Consider the following 20,800-nt stretch of genomic DNA (forward strand, 5'->3'; position numbering starts at 1 on the left):
AGAGCCACTACCGGAAGCCCTCTCGACCAATCATATAAATGTATTCCTTAATATGCAAATTGTATAAGAATTATAAGGGGATAATCCCGTTAGTTAAAATTAATCTTCATGAGCGTCCTCAAAATAAGTGTCCAATGCCGTTTTTGTTTAGAGAGTGATAATAGGGTTGATATTAAGGTTGTTGCCCTCTTTTTTATAAACATATACTAGTTTTGTTTTCAATTAGATATCTGCTTCTGAATAACAACTATTAATTTCGTCGAAATGGTATCACAGAGAATTTGAATTTGACCTGGGATTATCATGAACGACGTCATGTAATGTTGATACTGAAGATTAATTGGTGTTTAACGTTCTATGGCAAATATTACATGCCTATCAGAACTACATGTAGAACGTATTGATCTGATAAGGTATGTCCAAGACACGATGGATTTCGATATCGACAAAATCGACTATATCGTTTCGATATCAATATGCACCTTTACTATGTGTGTCACAGCAAACACAACATCAGCCGTCGATATCGATTCGATGTTGTCAGTCAAATTGCATACCTGGCACTTTTCTTCTGGTTAAATTGTTTAAGTTTTCGATATTGACGATATCGCCGATATCCATTCGATATCGACAATATTTTAACCAAATGTTTGTCTGCTACAGTTGTCCATGAAGATAATTCAGTTTCTCCTTGTTTTTTCTGAGTAAAAGAGGGACGAAAGATACCAGAGGGACAGTCAAACTCATAGATCGAAAACAAACTGACAACGCCATGGCCAAAAATAAAAAGACAAACAGACAAATAATAGTACAGATGACACAACATAGAAAACTAAAGACTAAGCAACACGAACCCCACCAAAAACTGGGGGGGGGGGGGGGGGGGAGATCTCAGGTGCTCCGGAAGGGTAAGCAGATCCTGCTCCACATGTGGCACCCGTCGTGTTGCTTATGTTATTACAAATCCGGTAAATAGTCTAATTCGGTAAGTCACATTTGTGAAAAGGGAAGGGTATTGTAGTTACGACATAAGGAACATATCCGATATCATCTGTGAAACGGTTATTCCATAACGGTCAACCAACTCGTGATGGCGTCCGTAAAATTTACGAAGGGATGATTTCAACTTCACCATGAACTCTTGGCTTAATAGCTTCCTTGTGAGCAGCAATCCTCTATCAAGGAAATCATGATAGGAAACACAAGCCCGGGAATATCGTATCAATTGGGAGATATATACTCCGTATGCAGGCGCTGCTGGAATGTTGCTACATAGAAATGGAAAGTTCACAATTGGGAAGCTGAAATCATCTCTTTTGTCGTAAAGTTTTGTTTTCAACCGACCCTCGTCAATTTCTAGATGTAAGTCAAGATATGAGGCAGATATAACTGTATCTGTAGTATCCTTTATCTCTAGTTCGATGGGATAGATTCGTTCAACATAGTCACCAAATTTTGTATTATTTAGTGAGAGAACATCATCTATATAGCGGAACGTAGAGTTAAAGGATATTGCTAACTTCTTATCTTTCTTCCTGAGAAGTTCCTGTATGAAGTCAGCCTCATAATAATAAAGAAACAAGTCGGCAAGAAGAGGGGCACAATTGGTTCCCATTGGAATTCCGACAGTCTGTTGAAAAACACGTCCTCCAGACGTAACAAATATGTTGTCAATCAAGAAATCAAGCATCTTGATAATGTCAGTTTCAGAAATTTTTTTGTTTGAATCAGAGTGATTCTTTACAAAGTAGGATTTATCCCTCCCCAAGACAAGATACTTGTATCTTCGTTCGCCATTCTTTTTAATGAAACAAAGTAATACCAACTCTTTCAATTTGTCTTTTAGTTTGGAATGGGGAATACTTGTGTAAAGTGTAGAAAAGTCAAATGTTTTAATACTATTGCAAGATGAGAGAGTCTTAGATTATATGTACTCTAAAAGATCTTTGGAATTTTTTAGTATCCACATCTGATTCACGCCACCTCTAGAATAGGCAGTTTCACAATAACTTTGGAGCCCGTCTTTGATTGCTGATAAAATAGATGTTAATAATTTAGAAAGAGGTTTCGTGGAGCACTTGGAAGACCCAGCAATATACCGTTGTTTGTAAGGACACTTATGTAGTTTAGGTATCCAATACAGTGATGGAAGATCCAGTTCTTCATCTTTGGTTGAAGTTCCAAAGAGTAAGCTGTCGATATCGAAGATATCAATTCGATATCGATTCCATTTCAACATTTAATTTTTTTGTTCATGATGTTTTCTATTCATTTCATACATGTTCTTCGCGTATATTTTATGATGGTATCATACTAAACCTTTAACAGGAGGGATTGTGCTTGATTTTCATATGATGAAGACATAATCTTTCAAAGAGTTTAATTGAGGTCTGGAGCTGGCATGTCAGTTACTGCTGGTAGTCCTTTGTTAATTTATGTATCATTGTCATTTTGCTTAGTTTCTTCTGTTACCTATTCTAACATCGGACTCGGACTTCTTTTGAACTGAGTTTTACTTTGCGTATTGCTGTGTGTCTGTTTATTCTACATTAGCTAGAGGTATAGGGGGAGGTTTGATATCTCACAAAACATGTTTAACCCCGACGCATTTTTGCGCCTGTCCCAAGTCAGGAGCCTCTGATTTTTGTAAGTCTTATATGTTTTTCTTTAAATTTTGGTTCATTTATATGTTTCGCAGGTTAGTATGACGTCCATTTTCGCTGAACAAGTATCAAAAGCCTTTCTAAAATCCATGAAGGTACAAAACATTTTTTTTAACAAAGGACAAATTCAATAATTTCTCAAAATTTGTTGCTATAATCATCACATTGTGATTTAATACCTAATAAAAACAATCCGAATACAGTATTTTTACTTTTTATAGAGCTATATTTTTATTTTCTACTTCTTATTTCAAGTGGTTATCCACTCATGTAATGCTGCTGTGAATTTCAAAGTAAAAAATACTTGATAGAAGGCACTTTTTAACCCAATAGAAACAGCAGAAGATTTGTATTTCGATAAAAATATATGATTATGTGGATTTTTGCAAGTGTGGAAAGCCATTATCACAGTAAACGACGTAACTACTAATTCTTTTTATTTAGTAATACAGTGAAACCTGTCTAAACCGAACCTCTTCGGGACTTCAGATTTTGTTCGGTTTTGGCAAATGTTCGGTTTAATCAGGTTCACAACGCTTAAAATTTGATATTACTGGACTTCAGAACATGTTTGGTTTTTACAGGTTTTCGGTTTATGCAAGATTAGGTTTAGACAGGTTTCACTGTAAATGTTTTTTCATGAACATTTTTGTCAAGTACAGTTTGGATCAGAAATATGGGCATCAAATATATGTATACAAATATGACGGCGCAAAGAATCTCCTCAAAAGATTGATTGATTGATTGTTCGTTGCTTAACGTCCAGTGGCAAATATTTCATGCATTTTCAAGACGAGAACAAATTAACAATAAATACAATAAGTAGGTCCTGTAATAGAGGTCGTCCGGGATGAAGGTCGGGGAAACATGGACTGCCACGGGAAAATGAGTGTATATTGGATAGGGACAGAAACTATACAATATGAACTCCCCCGAAAGAGTTGTTGCAAGTGGCACTCTCTTAACACGAGGCGTCGGATTTAAAGTCCCCATTCTGACCGGACGTGGCTGCGAACTTGTACATCCCGCAAAGCCAAAAGGACACCCCACTTTTGCGAGGGTGTTACTTCCACAAGGAGGAAGGCAAATGGTGATCATATTTCTATTCCCCAGTCACCCTTTGGGTTTCCTCAAAAGATGTATACTATAGTCAACAAAAGTAACGATACACAAGTTTGAACTCCATTTTATCATAAAATATAATAAATAGGTTAAAAACTGTTAAATTATCCAATAAAAACATTCATATGCAAATCAAATGCATATAATTGAAAGAATCTCACCAACTTGGGAGGTGAGAAAATACCGTGTTATTGAACACAGGGGTCAAATTTGTTTTGAGGAAAATGATTACAAAAGTCGGCACTTAATTTCGAAGATGAGAATTAGGCATTCAAATATCTTCAAATGCATTCAAAATTTTAAGCAGACCATGTTTACGTTTAAAGTTTTAAGTTCTAATATCGATTTTTGGCTTTTTGGGTGAAAATACGAATTTTGAAATAACAAAAATTGCAAAAAAAAAATTCGCGTATTTGCCTCGGTTGCACGCCATTATTCCGACAGCCCATTACTCCGACAGCTCATTAGTCCGACGGCCCATTGTTCCGATAGCACATTAGTCCGACAACCCATTAGTCCGACAACCCAATAACTCATACAACCCATTGCTCCGACAGCCCAATAATCCGACAACCCATTAGTCCGACTCTTAGAAATAATTATTGCGCGGTATCAGGGTAAAATAAAAAATGTCTGTCTGTACTATAACGTATATGTTATTACATATGTACAGAAATAATTCCTTATATGTATTATATGATAGGTATAGTTCGAATACTGTTTATATACTTAATTCGAAATCTGTATATACGTTATTAAAATTTGTGTATAGAGGTATATGTATATTATTCAATTATGTATTCTCGCGCTATGTATTTACAGAATTCAAAAAACGGATATACAGAACTATTTCTGTATGGATATAATACTTCGAATTACGTATATACGGAATTGTGACGTAATAATTCTTTTCATATGCAAATACAGACTATACAGAATTTTAATTATATATGTATATATCGTATATATATGCATAATTCAAATTACTTTATACAGGGAATTTTCTATACAGATTCTCATCAAACTATTTTCAACAAATTAGGCGGGGTCAGAATACGATTTGCATTATAAAATACAGAATCTATTCTGTATATTGGATATTGTGTGGCTCCAATATGGCTAAATCCGACCCGCCGCCTTAAGGATTAGGTGGGCGTCTCTGTGTCTCATTTAAAACAACCTACGACTTTTTTAAAAAATTGATTGGTTGGTTGGTGATTGCTTTACGCAGCATCAGCACAAAAAATCTACATCGCGGCGAGAAAAAATCTTAAATTTGCTTAAAAGTGAGGCAAACTGATGGATGCATTTTTTTAACGCGACCTAAGGGATTCTACTGGGCCCCGTATTGTAATGCATTAACATCAGTGTACATTTTACAAGATATTGTCAATAATAGTAGTATCTGTTTTCTTTAATATTCGCATTTTGAAATTGACCTTCAGCATCACGCGCTTTTTTAAGAGATATTGACGCCAGTTTACTCCAAAATTATAAAAAAAATCTATACGTTAGTGTTATGCACAGTCAGATTGCCTCAACAATTTTCTTGACTTAACCAATGAATGGTAGACAAACCAAGCGTTATTCCAGGAGAAGGGCAATCTAATTAAAATATAGAACTCTGATTTCGTTATACTCCATATCAGTATAACGAAATCAGAGTTCTATATTCTAATTAGGAGAAGGGAAATCATTTGACAAAGACTAACGCGGGACAAGAAAGACACACAATGTTTTAAATACATGATTTTTTTATTAGTTGTTATAGTGCAAGTAGCTGCGAGTACTCTCAGATCTGTACTTTATGTATTTGTTGTAATGAGGGATGTATAAATACCCTGTTACGTCAATTGTTTTGTTATAAATTAGGCCGTTAGTTTTCTCAATTGAATTGTTTCATATTTTTCATGTCTGGACTATTTATAGTATAATACGGTATGGGGTTTACTCATTGTTGAAGGCCGTACGGTTGCCTATAATTGCTTACATCCACTTCATTGGAAATTTGGTGGTAGTTGTCTCTTTGGCAAGCAAACCTCATATCCTTACTTTCATATTACACAAAAACAAGCAATAAACACTTAAAACTAGTTAAACCAACGTATATATATTGACCTCCATTGGATTTTGTTTTGTTATGATTGTTTTTCACCAAAATATAAAAATGAAAAAGAATCCATTGTGATACATACAGCCATGTATTAAGCATATTGACCTAAGTGGTGGTGGAGGCTCCGTTTACATGTTTTCACTAAAAGAATATACGCTGGGGTTACGACAAATTACCCTGTCTCTATTTTCTTGTCTTTCGTGAAAAAAATAACATTTTGCTACGGATCCCAGGACAATTTCTGCATAAATCTATATTGATGTTGTCGGAAATCTTTGGATAGAACTGTTTGGGGGCATGATTGGTTCCTTGCATGACAGCCTTTCAAATTCAATAAAGAAGTAGTCCCAGTTTGCAATGGTCCAAGTTTGTTATTGAATAAAATATCAAATCAAACAATTAAGAAAAAAACATGACCCCCCTCTCACAAAAGATAAATGGTCGGTGACTTCAAGGTTCACGTATTTTGGACGATTATAATGATTTAAGCTGATTGGGTGATCTCGGGTAAGATGCTGTACACCGTACAATCGACTACTTTTTTTAAGAAATCAGATGTAGTCCACCAAAGAACATTTCTAAGATTTCCATCAATTGGTCATTGCCATAAAATTTGCATAATCAGGCGATCACTGCATACAATCTATTTTAGGAAAAACAAAGGGGCTCTGGATCTTTATAATAGATCTACAGCCCTGAAATTTCCAGAGGAAGTAGAAACTACATTCGAGTCATGAATATTGTTTGAAACGTTCACAAAGATGGTGAAGGGCCTATAAAAAATTATACAGAACATATCGAACTCTTATGTTTTACTTGTGTTTGTATTGTTATTTTCCATGCACATATTTGGCTTACATATCTTGTTAGTTTAAACTCACTTCATCAGGACCCTCGCCCTCAAGGGACTATTTGCTATCCCTGTTGTACATACAATTGTTCGCTTGTATCTTTTTTGTCCTTCGACAACTCCCAAGCTTCCTCCCCAACCCAACTGCATTATTAAAGTGGCCTGTTTTTTTTCAAGATTTTGATTTTAAGATAAGCTCGGGATATACCCCTACATATATATTGAGTGTCATCTCTATGTCTGAACGACCGTTATGGGAAGTGCCGTGTGCTGTCTATTTATTTCGTGGATTCGTGTTCCTGAACATGACATTCATCAAATGCACAGTGGGTGTCTTGGTAGGAGCAGTAGTTGCTCATCTTTTAGGAGCACATAGTTCGTCCTATTTGTCATCTATTTCTTCTGGACCCTGGGTTTGTATTTGTCTCGTGATTTTCCTTATTTTTTACTGACGCTTCATTTGTCGCCATTTTCCGCGACAAAATTAAATAAAACTTAGTTGAGTGATACACGGAGTTGCAAGTGTTACGACCGAAGAGGGCGGGTAGGGTTATTCAACTCTTAATACATTTATTTATGTAGTTAATAGTGGTGAAACTTCACTCCCTTGATACGAAAGGGGGAACCGAGAGTCAAGAGACAAAAACAAAACCGGGGACTAGAACAGCACAGAACGACAATGGACACACAAACGCCGAAATATAAAGACAAATAAAATACAACGGACCCGTAAAACGGAAAGGGGGAAACGAGGATAAGGACTCAGCAGTTGCAATAAGCATGATTATCAACTCCAAGGCACTGAGACAAATATCCTGCATGAGAAGAATAATTGGAATCTAAACGGACAACCACTAATATTATCGAGAACGGATTTGGCCTTTTGGAGAAAATTTACCCATGCATACACTTATGACAGATGCAGTGTCGGCATAATGAGCTGTCGGAATAATGGGATGTCGGAATAATGGGACGTCGGAATAATGGTTGTCGGACTAACGGGATGTCACCTTTGCCTTAAATCAATCTGGTTTTGATAAGAAAATAACACTCTGTAAATATTAGACCAATCGGGCAATTATTTACCTTGGTACAGTGTATCCAATTTCATTATATATGGAAAATACATTGCCTTGTATCGTTTCTTTTGTTAACTAGTATATAACAATTAACCGCTTCAATTACTACAGTGAAATATTATTTTCTAATTAAATGTATTCATTGCTGATAATATTTATGAAATTAAAAATTTCCCTTTTTTTTATTAAGACAACCAAACAACACAAAATTTCGAAGTTATGAAAAGGGTCAACTTACGGATTTTATCAATAAAACAGTGTCTAATATCTGAGACTACTGTGTTATAGTAGTCTCAGCTTATGTATAATCCAGCTAAACACCACTCGTAGTCTTTAAAAATGTGTGAGTAAATTTAGTATATGTAAGAGAATGAGAATCCCTTTCTTCATGATTAAGTACGAGCGTTAGCAAGTACTTATCATGATGAAAGGGATTATCATTCTCTTACAAACTTAGAATATTGTAAAGTGCTCAAGGCTCAAATGATCTCTTGATTGGTTGTATTCAAGAATTAGTTTCATTGTTAGTGCAATGTTTATGAGAAATGCATGACTACCTTTTTATGTATTTCATTTATGAATAAGTTTGTGATGTAAGGACTTTCTTATGATTTTTGAAAATATAATTCATTGTGTTTAAGACACTAGATGACACAACAGTACAATGAAATGGTGGGAATTGTATTAGTTTCGTGATTGTGAGTATGAACGTTATTCATGTAGTGTTTAAGTGAAGTATTACCTTTTTGTTTATTTACAGTTCAATTCATTAAATTCAAAATTTGAGTTAAAGCTAAATTTTTATTTCACAGCCAATATTTCAGTCCAGCTCTTTCCATCAATTGCTACTTCATTATGTCAGGGACATATTCGAATGAAATGCCTCTAAAATTTTTAAATATATTCAAAAGTTAAGTGAAATTCCCTTTTTTTATCAGAATATTGGAAATTACTTCTTATACCAAACGCGGATTTTTTTTTTACTTCTTTGCACTGCTTTGGTAGAGTTTAATTTTTAGTAATTTGAAGTTATATTAAAATATTCTAATTAATTATTGTAATTTTTTTGTTTGTTTCAAAATTAAAGTTTCATTTATTAGTCTCTTTCAATCGCAAATCCTTTCAAACTGATAAATGTGCTTCGGGGCAGTTGTAACTCATTTATAGAAACTCTTTGTTTTGAACTGTAAATAGGCATAAACAATAGGATATCCCTTAATGTTAATAAGAACATGATTTACATTCATTCTTCACAATTAAGAAGCATCAAATCCTATTATTTCATTGGTCGAGAGCAATATGCCATATTCTAAACTATAAATTAAAGATGTTCAATAAATTCTATTGTTCTAGAATTTTAAATATAAGTCCTTGTTAACTTTGTTATTATTATCGATATTTTAAATAAGGAGAAGTTTTGAATTCCATTTCTCTTTTTTTTTTTTTTTTAAATATTAATATTGATGATAAAGGGTGCGATGTTGTTATTTTTTTATTTTTTGCAAAAAACTCAATCAAAATACCAACTTTCTTAAACAGTCGTGGATTGATTATATACATAAAAAAAACAAGTAAATAGTCAAATGTTATGCTACACATTTTAGTAAAGTTAACATCTATTCATGAAATCTGATACAGATGAAATTAAACACTACAATATAACATCTCGGGTATTTAAAAAAAATCATATTTCAGACGTATTTCGTCATGGTTTCACATACATGTACATGTACCTATAAAACCACAGCATACGCAACAAAAGCTGATGATATTTATCGACCACATCCTGTTATCTGCATGGGATTGAAATATGTTATACAACATTTTTATTTATATACATATATACGGACATCAAATTGGAAAACCCCATTTTTTAAATCTAATTTTGACATTTGAGGTTAAGAATTAAAATAAGTGAAATCATTAAACAAAAGAGTACGTTTTAGCTCAAATGGTGTCCTCTGTAAAAGTGGAAAATAGAAACATAGGTTTTATAATTACTAGATTATTTCTGAAACTCATATAAATTTTATGTTCAATTTGCTGATAATGTATCTCAAAGAAATTGGGAGTGACAACGACATAGATCAAGACATCAAGGCCTAATGAACAAATATTTGAACAATTATCTGTCTGTTATTGAATACTAATTCAGCACTATAAAAAATAATCTTAAGGTTGAATTGGCGCCTATTAAAACGTTTAAACCCGCTGCATTTGTTTGCACCTGTCATAAGTCAGGAATCTAATGTTCAGTGGTTGTCGTTTGTTGATATGGTTCATAAGTGTTTTTTATATAGATTAGACCGTTGGTTTTCCTGTTTGAATTGTTGACACTAGTCTTTTTAGGGACCTTTATAGCTTGCTGTTCGGTGTGAGCCAATGCTCCGTGTTGTAGGCCGTACTTTGACCTATAATGGTTTACTTTTACAAATTGTGACTTGGATGGAGAGTCGTCTCATTGGCACTCATACCACATTTTCTTATATCTATAAACATATTCTCTATTAATTATGAAATTTAAGGAAACCAATTCTAAATATGAAGCTGGAATTTCCGATCGAATTACCGCGTGGTTTTAGTTCGGCCCACATCCTTTACTGATTTCACTATACAAATTTTCATTGAAATGATTTGACGAAATACATAGAGAACCAATCAATAGGTACACTATTGGTAAACTTACTACAGATGCATATGTGAAGGCTTTGTCGCCACATTACTTAAAACCTTTCTTTGAAAAAACAGGAATATAACCATTGGAAAAAAACTGTGTGCCTGCCATCACTTTGCTTCCATCAACGGTATTTACGACGGACACAGTTGACCCTGACGACGTTGTACAAAACAAACGAGCTGGCAATGACAGTGAGCATTCCCCATCTGTTGACAGTGACGCTGAACATGATGACCTACCTATTGACTCTGGACTTGTCTTACCTGACACTAGACTTGACTAACCTGACACTGGACTTGACTTACCTGACACTGGACTTGACTTACCTGACACTCAATGATAAATGATGAACCAGGAACTGGACTATACAAAGTTGTCGATGGACCGCTACAGCGTGTATGGACTTAACAAACATGAAGAATTGTACTTAATTAAATAATAAAATTTATCATGCGAAAGCACACCTTACATAGTGTTAGTTATTAATTTAAAAAGGACATATGGGACGTCGACTTGACTTACCTGACACTCAATGATGGATGATGAATCAGGAACCGAACTTTACAAAGTTGTCTATGGACCGCTACAGCGTATATGGACTTAACAAACACGAAGAATTGTACTTAATTAAATAATAAAATTTATTATGCGAAAGCACACCTTACATAGTGTTAGTTATTAATATTAAAAGGACTTATGGGACGTCGCTGCCGCTGTAATGCGTATATAAACAGGATAAAATATAAACAGGCTAAAAGGGGGTGAAGATGCTCATCCTAACCCTTTAACCCTAACCGCTACCGCCTCGGGTGACAACCGATAGCCTTACGGCACCGAGGAGTACCGAATGTGTGGTTGAAATGAGCTAGGTCTGGGATCCGGGCCCGTCTGTCCACCACATGGGTTCAAAGTTGCCCTTTAACGTATTTTCGATACCAACCACACATTCGGTACTCCTCGGCATATTCCTACGGCAAAGTTCCGAACCAGACCTAGCTCATTTCAAAGGTATTGACCGAGGTTATTCGCCACTCAAATATTTTTCTGGGATCCGGGCCTGTCTGGCCACCACAGGGGTTCAAAGTTGCCCCTTAACGTCCTTTTCGTATAAAAAAGTGGCTGCTATCATCATTGGTATTAAAAACGGACTGTCATCTTTTGAGAATCACGACAAGCCGTGAAAATGTCGAATTCCGCTGTCAAATTATATTTAACTACGATTTTGAGATTTTTGGAACGTTTGAGTCTTATACAGTTTTTTGGTTTTTAGACATATCATCAAAATTGGCTGCTGGAAAAAAAGTGGATGCTATCTTGATTGGCTGCTAAAAGTGGCTGCCAGCTTGTCTTATTCAAAGACGCAAAGCAGGTTATACTCATATCCATGATCTAAGCAATGCTTTTGGGTTCTATATTGACAAAAATGACAATATATTAGACATCAAAACACTTTTATTTCAAATGTTGTCACACAGTGTCAATTGCTAAAGCATTACATCCAAGTTCGATATTCTATCGATTTTTCGTGTGAAATATTTCTCGTCAGCTCTACTCCAATCGGTTCAAGTAAAGAATTTGCATTGGATGTTACCCAAACTTTTCTGAAAATTTTTATATTTGTTGCCGAGTATTATTGCATATCTAAATCTAAGATTTATTCATGTGTAAATGTAACAAGCTAAATTTCAACAACATTTCCAGACTATGATTCCGTTGAATTTTTCATTAGTTATCATGAGGGGTTTCCGAAAAATTGTCTAAATGTAAAAAAAAAGGATTTTTGAAAACCCCCTTCTGATCTTTGACAAAAAATTTCAAAGATCTGCATCTCTTTAGCATTCTACGACCGGCTTTATTCAAAAGAAATTATATTCATTTTCAAAATAAGGTATGCCGGTCCTTTAAATTTTTAATTTCACCTCACTGTTGTCACTGTACTAAATGATTTTTATAAAAAATTAAACTCTGTATTATTATGCAGATGACAATGCTTTATCTTACTGCACATGTAATCCATATTATAATGTTTTAATTTCTACTTTAGGATATGAATCACTTAAACTTATTGAATGGTTCAGAATTAATAAAATGCAGGCTAACCCTGACAGGTTTTAGCAGTTGGGGGAAAAAGACATATAACAAAAATCCATGTATACGTATTGAAAGTGCTCATATTTCATATGAGTCAACTGTTAAACTTCTTGGCATTGACATTGATTATCAATTAAATGTTGTTACTCATATCAGTAAAATATATAGGAAGGCATCTCAGCAACTAAATATTTTGAAACGTTTGAGAACTTTTTTGAACAAGCTAAATAAGCTAACTATATTCCGTACATTTATTTTTGAGCAATTTCAATTGTCCTTTGGCATGGCGTTTCTGTACATATAAAATATTTAAAAAAATAAATAGAAAAAGTGCACGAAAGAGCACTGAGGTTTGTGTATGAAGACCATTCATGCGCGTACCAGCAAAGCTGTTTGAAAAGTATAAGATGCCTTCACTGCATATTAAAAGACAAAGATCATGGCAATTGAAACTATTAACATAGTTAATAAATTAGCACCTGTCTGTTTACATGATAAGCTGTGGGGACATTATAGAAGCATTTAAAATACTGGCTGAAATATACGATAGTGAAGCAACTACCGATTTGTTTACTTTAAACAACAGTACAAGTAGAGGACATAAATTTAAAATTAACAAACAAAGATGCAAATTAGATGTGCGTAAACACTTTTTCACAAACAGAATAGTAGACACATGGAACAGCTTGCCAGAACACATTGTAACAACCACTAAAGTGAAAACATTTGAAAATAGACTAGACACTTACTGGAAAGATCATCCTATGAAATTAGACTATACAATTGGGTATGGACAATACACAAATAGAGTAACCGGAAAAGAAGACACTACAGTAGAAGAAACGATAGAGATGAACATAGTTAGATCATAGAAAATAAAACTTGGCGGTTAAAGTGTTTTTGTTTTTCTTTGTATTTAACATTTTCTCGTTAGGCAAAAAGGTTTTTAGACCGTTTCAAAAAGTATAACCGTTTTGTAACAACGTTCGCAAAACATAATTGATGTCATGCTCGGGTTTTTAATTTTATATCATAATTATTTGTTTCCAGTTTAATTCAAATGAAAATCTAAATAAATTATAATATGACCAAAGTATGAGGAAGGAAAAGTTGAAGTTTAAATTCAAATCTTGACCAAATGAGATTGATAAAAAAAGTACCGAGATCTTAGTTTTTTAAGCATATTTGTTTTATTTAAGGAACGTTGTCTATCTGTAAGTTTTAAATCGTCAAAAGCAACATGTATAATTTTTTGTTTATAGAATAAAATACAGAAAACTCATTGCTGGCAATTATAACAAACAAAGGAAATGCATAATGCCACAAAAATACGGAAATGAGAAAAAACATGAAACCCAAAGGTTCAACTACCTAGATATTTTGCGACAAAGAAAGCATCGGTAAATGATAAAATATAGAAAGGAAACGGAAACGGAAATGGAAAGAAATGTAACAAAAGGAGTGTGTATAAATATGCAAAAAAAGGGAATACATATTCAAAATCTAATTTATATGAAAAATCTGTGTAAATTTGGAATAAATGTATGATTCATTAATGAAACTGCTACCAAAAAGAAAATTGTCAATTATGGCCTGGAAAGACTTGCAACTCCTGTAAATGAATATTCATTTAAAAAATATGTATGCATCTACTTTGAGTTTTATTTGTAAAACTATGCAATTTCAGACAAACCGCAATCGGTTACCAAATTCACAACAGTAAATTTACCTCATCAATTATTGGCTTAAACGCTTGAAACGTTCTTGGAAATCGTCGAAATCGCCTTATTATGAGGAACGTCGTGTAACGCTAAGTAGTACCAACATCGTGCGCAACGTCACTTCTATTTTTTCAAAGGTCCAAATATAGGGATGTGCGGCATATTTTCAACGTTTATATGCCCCGAACTTCGAAGAGTTTAAACTTGCACTTAAATCCTATACTACTCCTACCTTGACTCTAGGGTTCCCACATATTCCAATTTTACAGATATGCATATGTATATTTACTGATAATATTCAAAAGTTATGTCTCTACGAGATGAAACATATAGGATCATATCTGGGAACCAGTATGTAAACAAATTTAATTATCTATGAAAAAAATTTAAAACAACACGTTTAATAATTTCATGCGTCCGAAGCGCTTTTTTGGATTTAACTTCATCAGGAACGCTCAAAGCCAAACATGCGAAAGCCGAGGATGTATAAGTACCGAAACAGTTAAGGAATTATATGACAAAAATACCTAAAAGAAAGCCAAATCCATCTAGGGTCAACTTTGGCTGAGGGAGTTGAAACCTTAGTTTCTTTATAATTTCAAAATTTATCAACGGGTAATTTTATATATCTCCCCAAAAAAGCGTGGTTTGAGAAACAGCTGTATTTACAAAGTGCAACCTTTAGTTTTGTCTTTGTTTTCTTGTAGATTTAGACTACAGAAAAAAGTAAAATCACAAAAATACTGAACTCCGAGGAAAATTCAATCGGAAAGTCCCTAATCACATGGCAAAATCAAATGACAAAATACATCAAACGAATGGACAACAACTGTCATATTCCTGACTTGGTACAGGCATTTTCAAATGTAGAAATGGTGGATTGAACCTGGTTTTATAGCGCTAAACCTCTCACGTGTACGACAGTCTCATCAAATTCCGTTATATTTACAACGATGCGTTAACAAAACAGACATATTAAAATGTAGAAGTGAAAATTACATGCTCGATAAACTTATTTGTTTAAGTCATGTAATACTTCATATTCTTAGATTTTCAATATTCTTATACTAAGGTCATATGATTCTATCACTTCAAATTAACAAATTAATAGTATGTCATAGTGATACTTTGTGAAAGGATTCAATGTATGTGCTGAAAGGAGGAATATATAAACTATAAAAAAGTAAAAGATAAGAAAATAAAATAACAACACAATACTGAAACGAAAACGCGCAACGAACGGTTCATAATGTTACGAAAACGCGCTACGAACGGTGCAGTACTGTTACAAAAACGCGTAACGAACGATACAGTAGAGTCTATTTCATCAACCCGTGACTATTTCAGAAAATCATAATAATTACAATGAACTTGGCATGTGGGAAATATTCTGGAAAAATATACGCTCTCTAACCTGCACTTATATCAGTTGTTAGTCAAAATTATTTAATGTTTACATGTTTGTTAGGTTTTTTAAGCGAGTTTTTGTGATCAGGGTTTGTAAACATACATTGGTTTATCGTTCAGTAAGTACGTACATACAGTTCGAGTTAAAATTAATTTTTTAATTAGTATAAAAATAAGAAGGTGTAGTTTGATGGCCAATAAAACAACTCTCCACAGGAGAACAAAATGACACAGAAATTAACAACTATAGGTCACTATACGGCCTTCGACAATGAGTAAAGTCCATACCACATACTAGAAGTCAGCTATAAAATGCCCAAAAATGACAAATATAGAACTGTGTTACAATAAATCACAGAAATGACTTTAAACTTACAATAAAAAAATCTGACAAAGACCCAGGCAATTTAAAGCGTTTGTAACTGATGGTACATACAATATAGTAAAACATTAGGCATCATACTTTTTCATAAGGACAAATTTTATTGCCAAGTTCATAAATTGAAATCTAGAAATGCTATGAACTAAAATTCCAACTCTTTGTTGGCCTTAAAAACAAAGTTGACCATAGGTAAATTTAGGTAAATTGAACTATTCTGTTGTCTATTTTATAAAGCGGGAGGTTTTGTTTTATTTAAGTGGGAGGTTTTGCTAGCCATTTGAACAGGTTCAATCCACCATTTATTTTTAACATGTCCTGTACCAAAAAGTAAAATAACAAAAATACTGAACTACGAGGAAAATTCAAAACGAAAAGTCCGTATTCAAATTGCAATTTCAAAAGCTCAAACACTTCAAACGAATGGATAACGACTGTCATATTCCTGATTTGGTAAAGGCATTTCCTTCATTTGTATGTATGTCGGCGTTAATGTTTGTTACATTTCAGTGTTCCCGTTGCACCTTTGTTTTCCACTTATAGTTGACGTGTTTACAAATTAACTGTTTGCAAAAGTAAGAATTATTCGAAATACTTTGCAACTGTTTTGATCTGAGAGTCATTCAAGCGTCTGACGTATGAAATTATAAGCCTGATACCTTTGAAAATATTTCTCTCGGTTTTAGTTTGTAACCCGGATTTGTTTTCTCTCGATTTGTGACTTTTTAACGATTGTATACTACTGTTGCCTTTATGCATTTATATAGCTCTTAATTTTACATAGTCTTTTTTACGTTATGAGATGTGAACTTGGGAAAAAAACATAGAATACTTACCAAGGAAACTGAAATAGGTTGCCGCAAAAATTATTAAGCAGAACACGTCCTGTAAATAGTTTGTGTCCATTATTTCTGTTTGAATATCACAAACTGTTCATGCAAAGAAATGTATAACTATCTCCATGTTTTAATAAATCTTATGTATGAATTGAACTGTTAAAAACCTATGAATGTAATTTGCAAGTAAAATATAACTTATCAAATATTAACAACAATTTGATGAACTTCACAAATTTGATTCTTGCTACATCAAATTAATATTTTGTAGTTCAATCATAACAAAAAATAACAATTAAAAGTATTGCCTTACACAGGGTAATAACTCATGTACGTACATTATATATCCACAGCTAAACATAACAAATACAGAACGCAGAAACATTAGAAGAAGAAACCAGTAATTGAGCAATTGCTGTTGAATAATAAACATGTTATTCTCAAAAACCAAATACAGTGTAACCTGCCTTATCCGACACCTGAGTATTCCAACATCCTGCTTTAACCGACACATTTTCATGGTCCCAAAATATGCCTATCCTTGCAGAAAAAACCTGAGTATTCCGACACCCTGCTTAATCTGACATTTATTTCTGGTCCCCCGGTATGTCGGATTAGGCAAGTTCCACTGTATTCTAAGTCTTAATTGATATAAATGAATCAACCCGCCTTCGTGTGTAACACAAAATATATTGTATATCAGCCTTCTTTGTTCTCAAGCATGTGCAAATCGATCACCAATAGTTATCAAAGGTACCAGGCTTATAATTTGATACGCCAGACGCGCGTTTCGTCGACACAAGACTCGTCAGTGACGCTCAGAGCAAAAAAGTTAGAAAGCCAAACTAATACAAAGTTGAGGAGCATTGAGGATTCACAATTCCAAAACGTTGTGCAAAAATACGTCTAAGTTAATCTATGCCTGGGATATTAAAATTTCTTAGTATTTCGAATTATGAATACTTTGCAAAATGGATACAATTAATATGCCATATATTTCCTGGAGTGTAATGAGATGATAAAAGCTAACGATTTAAACCTTAACATTAGCTCTGAAGATTTCGTCATTTAAGGGTTTTATTGACAGGTTGTATGTATTACTATAGAAACCAAATGTATCCCTTGAACAGCAGATTTGTTCCTGTATTATTATGAAGTAAACTTGAAATATCCGTCTTAATTTCATTTACTTTGATTTAACTGTAAGACCTGCTCTCCACGTTTTGCAGCTCATCAAAATTCTAACCAAATTGCAATTTGTTATATCACACCAAACTGTTCAACTGGGCAAACACTTATCTGCTTTAATACCAATACCATGATGATATTTTTACTTATAGAGTTAAATAATTTCGAATTTTACTATCATGCTGCAAAAATTTATCTAAGGGTTCGATGAATTTGAATGACAAGATCGAAGTTATTATTTTTTTATTTACATACTTCAGTTTTTAAAGAAAACTATTTCAAGATTTATGACAAATAAAGGCAACAGTAGTACACCGCTGTTTTGGTCAAAAGAGGAATTTTCGTCTTCCATTTTTTGTCTTCTTATGCAGATGGTAATGTTTCTTAGACACTTGTAACGGTGTGTAGACTTCCCAGCTCGTTGCTATTCCAATGTCTGACTTGGAATTGGTGATGGAATTTTGGGTCCTCGATGCTCTTCAACTTTGAACTTCTTTGGCTTTATAACTATTTTGATCTGAGCGTCACGGATGAGTCTTAAGTAGACGAAGCGCGCGTCTGGCGTATTAGATTATAAGCCTAGTACCTTTGATAACAATTGACGTATTAATATTCAACGTATGTATCACTATAAGACAGTGATTGTGATAGCGAAAAGTTTTCTAATTTTTTTTAAATGATACAATATTTGGTCTGCAAAATTTTCTGTAATTATTGAAATCCTATCAAACACGTTAAACCATCTCCAATTTTTTAAAGAGGTGACGTTGTTCATCGTATATTTAGGGTTCCACTAAAGTCAAAATATAGGACACTTCATAAACATCTAAACTTTGCCTGTATTTTTCAACCTATAATGAGTAAAGTCCTAAACTATGAGAACATATGTTCATTTAAACATACTTAACATATACACACTGTGTAAATTGTAAATAAACTTGAAATTGTTATGCTGTGGCCAAACCGGTTCTTGGGGTGAACACTAAATTTTCAAAAAATCTGGAGGCCTGCGAGACGACTTAATTTTTTTTAAAATTTGTATGGATGTATACTGTTTTATCTAATGCAGGACAAGCTCATGTTGATTTTTCAGAAAATGTATTGATTTTCGAGTTTCAATTAATTTCATGTATCTAGGTGAACAAATATCGAAGGTACAATACAGAAATTGGACAAATATGCCATTATAACATATGTATGTGACTAATCAACATGAGCTTGCCCTGCATTACATGTAACAGTATACGTCCATACCAATTTTAAACAAATTAAGTCGTCTCGCAGCCCCAAGATTTTTTTACGTTTTGTGATAAGATACGGAATAAATTCAATGATTTTATTGATTTTGCAATGGATACTGAAATTAAAGGTCACAATAAAGACATATTTGTTGATAATTACATTTCCTTTTTTCTTTATTTTGTTTATTGTATACCCAAATTCATTTTATAAAGGAAGCAGTAGTATACCGCTGTTCAGTTCAAAAAATCATTAATCGATTGAGAGGATACAAAATCCGGGTAACAAACTAAAACCAAGGGAAAAGCATTAACTATAAGAGGAAAACAACATAACAACAGAAACACTGATGTGCAACAAAAACAAACACCAACATACATAGAAATGAACTCATCATTGATACCAGGTTTGAAATTATGTATTTGCGCCAGACACGCGTTTCGTCTAAAAATGACTTATCAGTGACGCTCGATATTTTTTTGCAAATTACAGCTGAGGTAGAAAAGCCTCAGTATTTCAAAAATTCAAAGTTTTGTAAACAGTTAATTTATAATTATGACTATTTGAACTTTTGTGTATGAATGTCTCATTGGCAATCATGCAACATCCCCTTATTTTTGTATTATAACTGAATATGGCAGTTGTGTTGTATGTCTTTGATCCATGCTTATACAGTTTTGGCTGCTGGATCCCAATTATTGATACATTAACTTATCATATTATTATTTTTCCCATAAAATAAACACTTTTAGATCACAAATATTATCAGCAAGGCAAGATCTATTAAAAAGTTAAATGCCGTTATAGTTAGTAGACTGTCATTCTTCATGGGAGTGAATGCCCTTAAATGAGGATTTCTTTTACCCTCTTTTGTGTTTTGAGAAAAAACTAAAAAAGATAGAGAGAAGCTAAACAGATAAAAAGATCAGTAATACAAGATCAACAAAATAGAAATAATTGTCATGAAGTCAATTATCGTCACTTACGTTGGAGAGTATCTTTTGTTTGATATGCACATAGACCAAGGTGAGCGACACAGACTCTAGTTGTTTTAATTTTTTGAAACTGAGAAATGTCAAGTTGTTAGTAAAAAATGTCAAAATGGAAATGAAATTTTTTAAATTAGAATGTTCCTATCTGCTTTATCTTAATAACATCAACGGTACCAATTTTGCTACACTTGATGCGCAATTCGACAATCACTGTCTCTCCAGTGATGCCCGAGGCCAAAATATTTGAAAATCCAGACTTATAAGAAAGGATGAATAGCTATAAACAAAAACGACCAAAAAGTATAGCCACTTAGAATTTCAAAAGTTTTTTTTATATTGCATTAATATCAAAGTCCATTCCGTAAGCGTCCTTACATATCTTTTTCTTTAATCAATCAGAAAAATGCATGTTTTATCATGTATGATTGACAGTTTTTTCGTAT

This window comes from Mytilus californianus, unplaced genomic scaffold (assembly GCF_021869535.1).
Source record: "Mytilus californianus isolate M0D057914Y unplaced genomic scaffold, xbMytCali1.0.p SCAF_4, whole genome shotgun sequence".
Taxonomy (NCBI): domain Eukaryota; kingdom Metazoa; phylum Mollusca; class Bivalvia; order Mytilida; family Mytilidae; genus Mytilus; species Mytilus californianus.